We start from the raw sequence: 12427 nt of genomic DNA, 5'->3' as shown, positions 1-12427 counted from the left end.
AGCTTTTTCAAAATCAACTTTACAAACTCTCATTGCAAATAAACTTTGGTAAAAATGAACGTTCATATCTTCACCCATCCTTCCAATTGACCTCCAGACAATCGCTAAAAAATTTAAGTGCATTTGTCAATTTGTGAAAAAATTCTAAGTGTTCTTGTCGCCTTGTTTAATCCACAAGTACCGAGATTTCTGCCACCAGGTCGATTTTTTAGAGTTAAAAATAGCAGCAACGTTTTAATAATTGTAAATTTGATCCGGCCTTTTCCAATTGCTGCAAAATGGGAATCAGAATCAAGTTTCTGATCCGCCATTCACATCCTTGTTCCATCTCTTCACTTCCTCATTCAACCGTAGCATTTGGCCCACTTCAAACTCCTATTTCACTTATTGCTAATATTGTGGATTGTGCCTGAACTATTTAGTATTTGTTGAGGCCTGAATTTTTTGTTTACAAAATATTCACATGATCTTCCTATATTTCAAAGGTGATCATTACTTTCTATGGATGGTAAATTAATAAATTATAGAATTTACATCTCCATTGAATCAGGGGTATAGTTAGATTTGAACACGTGTTCTAAAGCACTTTTTAAAACCATCTTTACCACTACACTTAACTCTTCCTTTAATTATATCAAGGAAATTCATCAGTTAATTTGAAGAATATTTTCTTGCCTTATTCTTCGAACCCATTTTGTTACACCTAGTTTTGCTAAACCAACTATAGGATTACCGAAGCAAAAAAAAAAAGAATAGAATTAAAATAAAATACTAACTTAGTTGGGAATTTAACATATAACCTAAAGCAAATTTGGGACTCCCTTTACCACAGTTCTAGACATTTACTTTATACAAATTCTGTGGCACATATTGGTCATATACTATGGGAATCAATATTAAAGATGATTTACAGGAAGAATTAAATTAAGACAGTGAACGTAACGAATCTTCAAAAGTGGAATGAACGATTTGATCAAGTCTGATTCCCTTATTTGAGACCCTATTTTGCACAATAACTCAACTATCTTGTCCCTAACAGAAGTTTCTTCAGCAGTACAAATACTTTACAAGAACGGAAGTAACACACTAGCATGTTCAACTCCGCCCACATGTGGAATAAACAAAGCCAACTCATCAGCCACTACGAGAAGAACTTCTTCATCATCATCATCATCATCATATATGTACTGGCAATAATGCACTGACAATAGTAGACATGTGGCGGATGGAGTTCAGTTTAAGCTGAGTGTCTTATTCGTTCTTCAACACATCCAATAAAACCGCAATGGATTCGTCAATATTCCACATGGTAGTTGTAATACCTAGCTCCGTGAACATATCTGTTCAATGTATATATTCAGGAAAACCCAACTTAATTATTCAACCATACGAAAATAATCATCGATTACTGAAAAGAGTAATGAAAAAGATTGTACTATTGACTGTGCTTCTTAGATCACAATCAAAGACCGTTTTCTTGGAGTAACTAGATTAACAAAACAGATAGTTCTGCACCATTAATGAGGAGTAACTACGAATTAGGATAAGGGTTTAGCCTGCATTGAGTTTTTGATTTCTTGACAAGTAAAAGAATCGTTATCTTTTGTCACATTGGAAAGAGAAAATGAATACTAATTTTTCATGGCCATTATATATCTTCTGGAGTTAAACATATATAGACATGCAGTAAGTAATTAATCAAGCATTCATTTTCCATAATCAAACAACAATGAAGTGACTCTGATGAATGAACTGATCGTGAAATCATCAGGAACTCTTCAAGAAAAACTGCCAAATCGTAACTTGAATTTTATACCAAGCATAACATATAAGAAATAATATTTACAGTTTTTTCTTTTACTACTTATCATTTACTTTTAACAAGAATCAGCCTTTCTCAGATCATAATGGGTACCCGCGCTCACTGGGGGTATGCAGACTCTGGAGGGGCCCCTTACGGCCCAAGCGCAATATCAAGCTATTTCATGGCATCATCTCTCAGCTCTCGGCCTCACATCACTCAAGCCACCTCGTGGCGTGCAAATGTATCTCAGGCCCTCTGCCTCATATCACTCAGTGTATCCTCACATCTGGCCATCGGCTGCACTTAGTCCAAAAATCATCACAAGCCCCTCGGGCATTAGTAAAACAATAGTTCTCAGCCCAAAACATCATTTAGAAATATCATTTAAGTCTCAAAACTGAGTGAAAGTGGTTGAGTTGTAAAACAGTAGGAAACCACAGGAGTGAATTCAAGTAATAAATCAAAACAGTGAGGAAATAGTGATAAAAATCCCCGGAGGGTTCAAATAGTTGGCACGAAGCCCAAATATGACAATCAGCCCAAACCATTATGAAAACAAACAAGTTTCAGTCAAATATGCGGTAAAAACATTCATCGGGGCAGACCAAATCACAATCCCCAATAGTAAACGACCCTACGCTCATCATCAAGCGAGTGTCTCAACTGAATATACCACTACGATGTGCAATTCGGGGTTTCAAACCCTCAGGACATCATTTACAATCATTACTCACCTCGAACCGGCTAATTCTCTAGCTCGCGATGCCTTTGCCCCTCGAATTGGCCTCCACACGCGCCGAATCTATCCAAAATCAGAACGAATGCGTCACAATATGCTAAGGGAACAAAGCCCAAGCAAAAATAATCGAATTACCACAAAATTCCAAAAATTGGTCAAACTCGACCCCAGGCCTACATCTTGAAATTTAACAAAATTCACAAAACTAGAATCCTTATACTCTCACGAGTCTATCCATATGAAAATTATCCAATTTCGATACCATTTGGTCCTTCAAATTATCATTTTACATTTTTGAAAGATTTCACAATTTTCTTCCCAAATTTCATCCCAAATCACGAATTAAATGATGAATTCAATGATAGATTCATGTACTCTAGCCAAATCTGAGTTAGAATCACTTACCCCGATGAATTTCTTGAAAAACCTTTGAAAAATCGCCAAAATCCGAGCTCTCTAGGTCAAAATATCAAATAAAACCCAAAACCTCGTATTTATAGAGTACCCACATATTTCCACCTCCGCGGGCCGCACAAAACTAGTGTGGTCCGCACAAAAACAACCGCGGCGGCACAGCTTTCCTCTGCAGTGACAGGCTTTAGTATTTTTACCATAACTTTTGCTACAACTTTTGTTTTTGAATCATCTCAAAATTCCTTGTAGATCAAAAGATATGAGCTTCCGAAGTAGGACCAGTGAAAAGTCCCACCGCAGCCGCACAACATTTTTTGCGGTCCGCATAGCACCTATCGCGGATGCACTTCTTTTGTGTGGTCCGCACAGCACATACCGCGGCCGCACTTCTTTTTGTGCGGACCGCGCGGGTGAGTTCGAGGCCTGCAACTCTTCTGGACCTGCTATAGCTATGATTTTTGGCCTAAAACATCACGGATGCTACCCGGAACTCCCGGAACTTCAAACCAATTGTACCAAAACCTCCCATGACATCGTTCAAACTTGTTCAAAACTTCGGAACGCTCACAACAACATCAAATCACCAATTTAACATAGGATTCAAGCCTAAGAACTCCAAGAACTCTTAAATTATGCTTTCGATCAAAAAGTCTATCAAATCTCATTCGAATGACCTGAAATTTTCACACACATCCCAAATGACATAATGAAACTACTGCAACTCTCGTAATTCCATTCTAACTCCTATATCAAAATCTCACCTATCAACCGGAAAGCGCTGAAATCTCAATTTCGTCAATCTAAGCCTAAACCTTCCACGGACTTCCAAAATGCATTCTGATCACGCTCCTAAGTGCCAAATAACCTAACGGAACTAACCAAATCATAAAAATTTCAATCCGAGATCATATACAAACAAGTCAAATATTGGTCAAACCTTTCAAATTTTAAGCTTTCAACTGAGATTGTTCTTCCAAATTAAATTCTGATTAACCTAAAACCCAACACCAACGATTTGCATAAGTCATATTTTATCACACGGGGCAAGTCATGCCCGAGAACTGGCAGCGAAATGCAAAAGCTCAAAACGAGCAGTCGGGTCGTTACATCCTCCCCCACTTAAACATGCGTTCGTTTGCGAACGTGCTCAGAGTTGTTCCAAAAGCTAACCAATCGCTGAATAACCTTACCATGCATATAGACGGGGGTGATCCCACGTCACCCTATCTTATATATGCCTGATAACACAATGCAACTAAAATTTCGCAATCCAACCTAGCCCATAAACCTTAGAACCCCATTTCCACTTCTGAAATCATCCACAAGATCAGAATCTTACATCTATATTCAGAATAAGCCCGAACCAGCTGTAATAACCCATACCTGCAACCTCAGGTGCAATTACATGATAAGCCACGTAACTCAAACGCTCATAGCAATAACTTTTATTCACAGCAGCTGCCCAAGAACTGACAAGCGAAATGCAAAAGCTCAAAACAATCGGTCGGGTCGTTACATAAGCAAAAAATTTGTGATGACCCAGTAGTTCATCATTTGAGTTAAATCCAAATTCTGGGATCTGAGGCCTTTAAAACCTCATTTTATCCCTCCTCGATTTGCGTGCGTAGTCGGGCGTATTTCCAAAAAACTTTTATGTTGAAAGTTGATAAAAATAAGGATTCAGAGGTCCCGGAATCGGATTCGGAGGTCCCTAGCTCGAGTTATGAATTTTTGATGAAAAATAAAAGTTGAAAAAATTAATGGTTTTTAAGAAAAGTATTGATGTTTGATCTTGTTAGTATCTGGTCCGTATTTTGGTTCCGGAGTCTAGTACAAAGTTCAATACAATATTTAAGGCATGTCTATGAAATTTGGTGAGAAACAGAGTTGGTTTGACGTGATTTAGACGTCCGGTTGTGAAAATAGAAATTTCAAAGTGTTATTGAGAATTTCATTTGATTTGATGCTAAATTCGTGGTTCTAGGTATTATTTTGGCAATTTGATCACGTGAACAAGTTCGTGTGATGTTTTAAAACTTGTGTGCATGTTTGGTTTGGAGCCCGAGAGCTCGGGTGAGTTTCAGATAGGATATAAAGTGTTTTGAATTTAGAAATTTGCTGGTGTGCTTCAGTTCTTGTTGCAAAGCCTCTGATCTCGTAACTGCGAGATCAAGATTCGCATTTGCGACCACTGTTGGGTTCGCATTTGCGTAACAATTCCTCACAATTGCGATGGGAACGAGGAAGGAGTGTTTTTCGCATTTACGATCACATGGTCGCAAATACGGTCTTGCCCATGTTCGCATTTACGAACTATTACTCGCATTTGCGAACAATGCATAGGTGAGCATTTGCGATGCCTCCTTTGCATTTGCGGGCTTCGCATTTGCGACATCTGCAACTAGGTAAATGAGACTTGGATGGGATTTTTCATTCATTCTTCAAATTTTCAAAACCTAAAACACAAGAGGTGATTTTCCTAAGACTTCTTCTTCTCCAAATTATAGGTAAGTGATTCTTAACTAGTTTCTTTCAATCTTCACATCATTTTATAAGATTTTTTAACCTAGAATCTAAGGTTTTCATGGTGGAATTGGGGATTTTTGGGTATAAACTAGGGATTTCGAAATTTGGGGTTTTAGACCTCAAATTGAGGTCGGATTCCAAAACCAATTGTATATCCGGGCTCGGGGATGAATGGGTAATCAGGTTTTGGTCTGAATTTCAGGTTTGGACCTAGCGAGCTAGGGGTCGATTTTTGACTTTTGGGGTGAAAGCTTGGAAATTCTAAATTTGTGCATTGTAGTTGATTCCTTTCGCGATAATTGATGTTATTGAATTAATTATGGCTAGATACGAGTGGTTTGGAGGTGGATACTAGAGGAAAATCGGTAATTGAGCATTGAGTAGCTCGTGGAGCGAAGTAAGTGTCGTGTCTAACTTTGACTCGAGGTATTAGGAACCCTTGACTTATTTTCTATATGAAATCCATGTGATCGATGTATAGGTAAGGTGATGAGTACCTATGCACCGCCAATTTACCTGTTTTGCTTGTTTCCTTCCCGTTCCTCTCATATTGTTTCATTTCTTGTCATAACTGCTGCATGCTTTTGTAACACCCCGTACATTCGGACTAGGTGTGGATATATTAAATGGGTATTAATTTAATATTTTAGACATATGAAGTTCTAGCAGGATGAGTATGGGTGAAAGTAGTTGTTTTAGAATTAAGATGGAGAATGAGGTGCATAAGATTCGACAAAATCGACTAAATTTATGAAAGATCTGTCTTTCAGCAGGATTTAGTATAATTGTATAAAGAATTGGGAAAACTCAAACATTAAAGTTGTAGGCCTTTGAAATATCTTTCCAACGATATATTCTGGAGCCCAAACGGATCTCTGTGCAAAGAGTTATGTGTATTTTACAAAACAGTGCGCAATATGCGCGCCCAGTGCGTGCTCCGTGCGCGGCCGCACACTTGTGGTAGTATACTGCCATTTTGCGTGGTCAGGTGCGCAGTCAAGACTTCAGCTGCGCGGGGAAGGGGGGGCGAACTTGGTGGGTCATTTTAAAGCACTACTTCGTCCCCCACGCCCCCCAAACACAAAAACTTGCTCTAGAAAGGGGAACTCTTTAAAACCTAACTCCTTAAGGATCCCTCCACCATCCAAGGTAAGTTCTAATGGTAATTCTAAGTTAATTTCAATTTCCCAACATCTTATTAATATGGGTAAACCTTCCATATCATTAGATATTCAATTGGGACATCATTGTTGAGAGAAGGAACCCTAGAACTCGAACACAAGGGGATTGAACTTCAAAAAGGTAATGTCTTCACCCTCTAATTGATTCTAGCATTGGATTAATGATTATAGACTCTAGTTCATGAGATATAAGTTGATGGGTTTGATAGAAAAACATGAATGGTTATAGGTTTGGGTTGTTGATTGTTGATTATTGGTTAAGGGTGTTGTTTACCTTATGGGTGATAAAGAATGATGTTGATTATAACCATTTGAGACTTTAGAATTTATCTAGGAGCAAGAGAATGGGTTAACGGGTGTAGAGACAACATTAATAAGGACTATGAAGCTTTATTCTCACCAAGTGTTTGATAAAATGCTTAAGTGACCAAAACATGAATATCATAGCTGATATGAAATACCTTTGACTTGTATTGCTATAGATTAAAGTTGAAAGGGGTTGACAAACATTGTATTACGCTCAAGAGCAGGAAGTTAAGGTATGTGAGGCTAACTCTCTATGTTTGGGAACATTAATGATTCTCCCTACACTATATTTCTTTTATGACGTTACTAATTGCCTCAGAAATATAGTTTAGCCTAGTTCCTTGAATAGTTGTAGAACTTCTATTCTTTAGCTTCATAACTCGTTCATGACTTTCATTATGAACGTTGTGAGCTCAGTGCGTATTCAATATAGACTTGGGTTTGATGCCCCCGAGTCTTAGTATAGATTATTCAGTATGCTATAAACAGTTGAAGTTTTAGTGTTCATAATCAGTTCAAGAATACATGTCTCAATCTAGTCCTATTCAGTATTCTAGTATTATGTAACTCAGTGTGATCCAGTATTCCAATATCATGTAACTCATTGTGATTCAGTATTTCACTATCACATATTACAGTATGATTCTCGGTTCCTGATTTTAAATCCTGAATGTTGAACACCTGTATTTGGACCTGAGGCTGCAGTTTATGCTTTATGCATTTTTGGGCCTGAGGTCGCAGTTATGTATACGTATACTTGGGCCCGAGGTCGCAATTATGCACATATATATATTGGGCCTGAGGCCGCAGTTTAATATTCAGATAAACAGGTTGTTCATCATTCAGAAGAGGGAGTACTCATATCTTTACTTCCTTTGTTCAGTTCAATTATTAGTTATCATTTCAGTTACCAGTTATAAGTTCAGTTATCAGTTATCAGTTATCAGTTATCATTTCAGTTTCAGTTTAAATAATTATCATTTCAGTTATCAATTATCAATTCTCAGTTATCAGCTTAGTTTCAGTGCAATGAAAATGTACTGACGTCCCTTTTGGCCAGGGGCCTGCATCTCACAATGCAGGTAATGATTTATAGGTTGATGATTCAAAGCGCTAGGATTCTCCTACCAGCTATTTGGTGATCCCCAGATCTTTCGGGGCATTATCATTACCTTACAGTCTTCAGTTATTTCAGACAGGCAGTGTTTTCAGTGCTTCATTAGAGGCATCATAGACTAGAGTAACAATTAGACAAATTCTCAGGCTTTTCATGTTAAGCTATGTTGGTTGCAAATATGTTTTAGAATTGTATTAGTATTTTCGCACTTTGATTTATATCATCCAGACTTTCAGTATATCAGCATGTGTTAGTTTGTCTTCCGCATTCTACTATGTTATGATATCACATGTTGATTCAGCTAGTCAGTTAGTTTGCTCGGTCGTATGTAGTCAGGCACCGAGTGTCGTGTTACATCCAGGCCCAGGTTCGGGGTGTGACAAAGCTTGGTATCAGAGCACTAGGTTTAAGAGTCCTAGGAAGTCTATGAAGTCGTGTCCAGTGGAGTTTCCTTTATATGTGTGTGCTAGCCACTCATATAAACGGTTAACTACCAAGACATCCAGAATTGTCTCATTTATTTCTATTCTAGATTGTTCCATGAAGCTTAGAGCAATAGGTAACCTTCCGTTATACCCCATTTTAACACGAGTCAAACTAGGACACCTTTTAAGATCTGGTAATTCTGAAGGTTTAATTAATTAAGAGAGTCACCACCTAATTATTTTAAAGGTGAATTAGGACACCTATTTACTAAATAATGGTTAAAGTTAACTCTGTTTTATATGGTCTGCTTAGTTTTAGAAATTCTAGGTAACGGTTCTAGTTATCTCAAAAAGAAGGGATAAGGCACCTTTTAAGATCCATTAAAAATGGTTAACCGGTGGAACTTAGGTTAATTATTTAAAACTTGTTGAAACATTGCATTTTGACATGGTTTTAGGGAAGACAACCTATTAATACGCGATTCAACTTTAAAATACTTTAAGTGAATGGACAAAAGTTTATAACTAATGAATATGATCTCTATAACATTGACGTTATGAATGGAGCTTCAAAGACTACTTTTGTTTTCCAAGAAAGTGACTTGATGGAATCACTAAACTTCTTCTAAATTTCAACTCAAAGACCTTTGTTTTTAAAACTGTGTTTCAATTTGTCCTGATGTGATTAAAAAGAAATAGTTTTTCCTTGAGGTCTCAAAGACGGCATCCTCACCACGCTAGGTGATAAAGCTTTAAAGTCCTTAATCAACAAAATGTCTTACTAATATTAGAGTTGTAAATCCCTCATGAAAAGATTAATCATCAGTTATAGATAAAAACAAAACCAAGCCACCAAAAGTTAACAAATATATTTAGACAGAATAGTAAAAGAATAATGAAAGCCGCCATAAGCGACCCCAAGCAAATTTGCTTGTTTTCTTGTTATCCGGTGACTCTATAAGAACATTGGATGTGATGATTCCGTGCTCGGGTATGGAGAGTCTTGCATTAAGACTCCATGTTAGCTCCAAGTGCACATGCAAAAGAGAACAAAACAAGAATTAGAATGAACTTAGTTTCCGAGCAAACATAGGATAAAGACATTATGAATCATACTATAAACTTATAAGCTTACAACATAGCAGACACATTCATCATGTTAGAATGTTATACTATCAGATTCATAACACTGATTCAAGAACATCCTCTAACGAAGTATTCAAGCAGATGTTTTCTATTATTCTCATTTAGAACTTAAGATGGGGCAATTACAAGTTAAGCAGGGTATCCTAAGGCATGCTTTTACTAAGTAAGCAAATAAATCTTATATGATGAGAAAATGAGTGAATAAATCTTAGATGCAGTATGTATTTCATTATCATAATGCAAATAAGCATCTCTACTTCATTGTGACAGAGAAGGCATCAAGGATAGTATAGCTTGCTTAGTTTGGTCTAGCTATTAATACATAAAAATGTATCTTAGGGATGGAATTCTATACCATAGTTCTGACAAAGAGCTTAACTTTCTAAGTGAGCTTGGGTAGAAGAACTATCTATAAGGCCTCTATAGGCATGCTAAATAGCGAGTGTAACTCACTCATTTACGGGACATTCTTAGCTAAATACTGCCAAAGGATATCCGAAGCTAATTATTTCATTAAAACCCATGCTCGTGATATTGGGCATTTAAAAATAAGAAGAAAGGCCTAAACATGGTGCTTATCATAAAGCAATATACTTCCATTAACAGAGAGAGGCCAAAACGAGCATAAGTTAAGGTCTCAGGTTTATGGGGAGACCATCAAGTTTTCTGCTATTGTCTTAACCGAAGGAGTTTACATAGATTTAAAGCTATTCAATACTTAAGAAATGCAGCCATCAACAAGACCGTATGAGTATGCTATTTATGAATAATGTAAATCCACAAATTACTCGCAACATATTCGATTAACTTTTGCAATAACCTTATATTTGTCATGGTTATCTGGACATGTAAGAACCTAAGCTCCTATTGCTGGAAGGTATACAAGATACACCAACACTCTTACAGAATGCATTCTCTTATCTTTTCTTTTTTTAACCTTTGACAGATAAATAGTAATCTGTCCACAAATACTACACTCCCAAATTCTTGAGTTAAAAGATTACTCATTTTTACTCATAAACGCTATTGAAGTTCATAAGAAAGAAGGAGCTTTTTCACATAATACGTTTATCCTTAACAAGAAATTAGAAATGAAACATCAGCTGAGCATGGCATTTACAAAAGAACAACGTTGATCATGTATTAACAACATAAAACACACAAAATAGTTGTGTAGGAAATTTATCAAGCATTTATTAATGGGTTTCTGGACAAACACGACTGGAATACAATTTCCTATAAACATGACTTTTATGTGTACAAAATGAGTCCTAAATCATGATCTCTACATAGGAAGTGAACTACTAATTTTCAAACAGAAATAACTATTTGCCTTTAACATAAAAAAATAAGAATAACAGAAAGAGGGACTTAATGTTAGAGGTCACTGACCTTTTGCAGGGCAATAAACTGGGGTTTGCCAACGACTACTCGAATCTCCGCTTCAAACCTCCTTCACGACCCAAGCGACACAATCAGACCGACATAAATCTTTGTCACGGCTGAAGGCCAACAAAGATCTGAGAGGGGAGAAGATGAGCAATGAAACACGATTTAAAGCTTATATTTATGGAGGATATGTATGAAGTAGAAGGTATTTCGAAAAGTTTGGAGGGGAGTAGCGGCGACTACGAGCTGGTCCGAAATTAAGGCCAAATGCAGGTATTTATAACAGCAGATTATATCTAGGGCTTCTTGAGCGGGAATTTTACAGATTTGATTTTGAAAAGTAGCCGTTTGAAATTGAATCTCTGCCTTGGTGATTCTCCCACAGAGATTTCAAACGTAATTTTGGTCTTTTATGTTGACCAAATTGAAGGAGATCACAGAACGACATGGATCTTGAAAAGATAAAGCAAGAGAGACAGAGATTTACCCGAATATGGTACGACAATACTCTGCCATGGCTGAAGAATAGTTGAATTGTTAGCCAAAAATGGTCATGGAGATAGGGAAAGGCTCTGCCATGGAAAGAGGGGGGAGAGAGCGAGAGAGAACTGTAAGGTTAGTTGTGGTAAACGAAGGGGTGGGGTACCACAGGTCAAACGTTCAACACTGGAATTGAAATAAAAAATTCAATGTAATTAAATGTATTGTTTTTTTGGAATCCAATGGGAGGGATATTTTGTGTAGCCTAGGTCTTTTAGAAGAAATTGGAATCGGACATGGGCTAATGTTTGGTCTGCTTTAAGGAATTACTGTTTGGGCCGGTAGAATTAGAAGAAAAATATTGTGCTACTAACAAGGCCGACTTTTCTTTTTTCTTTTCAAATTCTTTGGGCCGGCCGGTAGAATTAGAAGAAAAATATTGTGCTACTAACAAGGTCGAATTTTCTTTTTTCTTTTTTCTTTTCAAATTCTTTACGCTTCTAATAATCAACAATAATATTAATATAAAAAAAATAAGCAAGTAACTAACTTATTTATTAGCCTAATCATAATTACTAATGTTTAAATAAAATACCGTAAGATACGACAAGATTCATTAAATTTCATTTCGTAATATTTTAAGAAAAATTATTGCAAAAATGTTTTCTCTTAGTGAGATAAAAGAAATAAAAATATTTTCGTGAAAGGTAATAATATTAAGGTATGAATGATAAATACAATAGTAATAATAATAATAATAATAATAATAATAATAATAATAATAATAATAATAATAATAATAATAATAATAACAACAACATTAATAATACTAGTAATAGTGATATTAAGTAAATAATAATAATTAGGTCTAGTTTGTTCTAAAAATGGTAAAATAACTAT

At 36.4% G+C, this 12427-nt stretch overlaps 1 long non-coding RNA gene across 1 annotated transcript; it reads right to left on the bottom strand.

Moving 5' to 3' along the window:
• Nucleotides 1–9273: 9273 nt before the first annotated feature.
• LOC104212042 (uncharacterized) lies at nt 9274–11751 on the bottom strand. Its single transcript, XR_707289.2, has 2 exons — nt 11535–11751; nt 9274–11178 (listed from the first exon to the last, which is right to left on the bottom strand). It is a non-coding gene; the product is annotated as an uncharacterized lncRNA (long non-coding RNA).
• Nucleotides 11752–12427: the final 676 nt, after the last annotated feature.

Source organism: Nicotiana sylvestris, chromosome 3, assembly GCF_000393655.2.
Source record: "Nicotiana sylvestris chromosome 3, ASM39365v2, whole genome shotgun sequence".
NCBI classification, from domain to species: domain Eukaryota; kingdom Viridiplantae; phylum Streptophyta; class Magnoliopsida; order Solanales; family Solanaceae; genus Nicotiana; species Nicotiana sylvestris.
The sequence above is the reverse complement of the archived record's forward strand: the minus strand, read 5'-3'. Positions and strand labels throughout refer to the sequence as shown.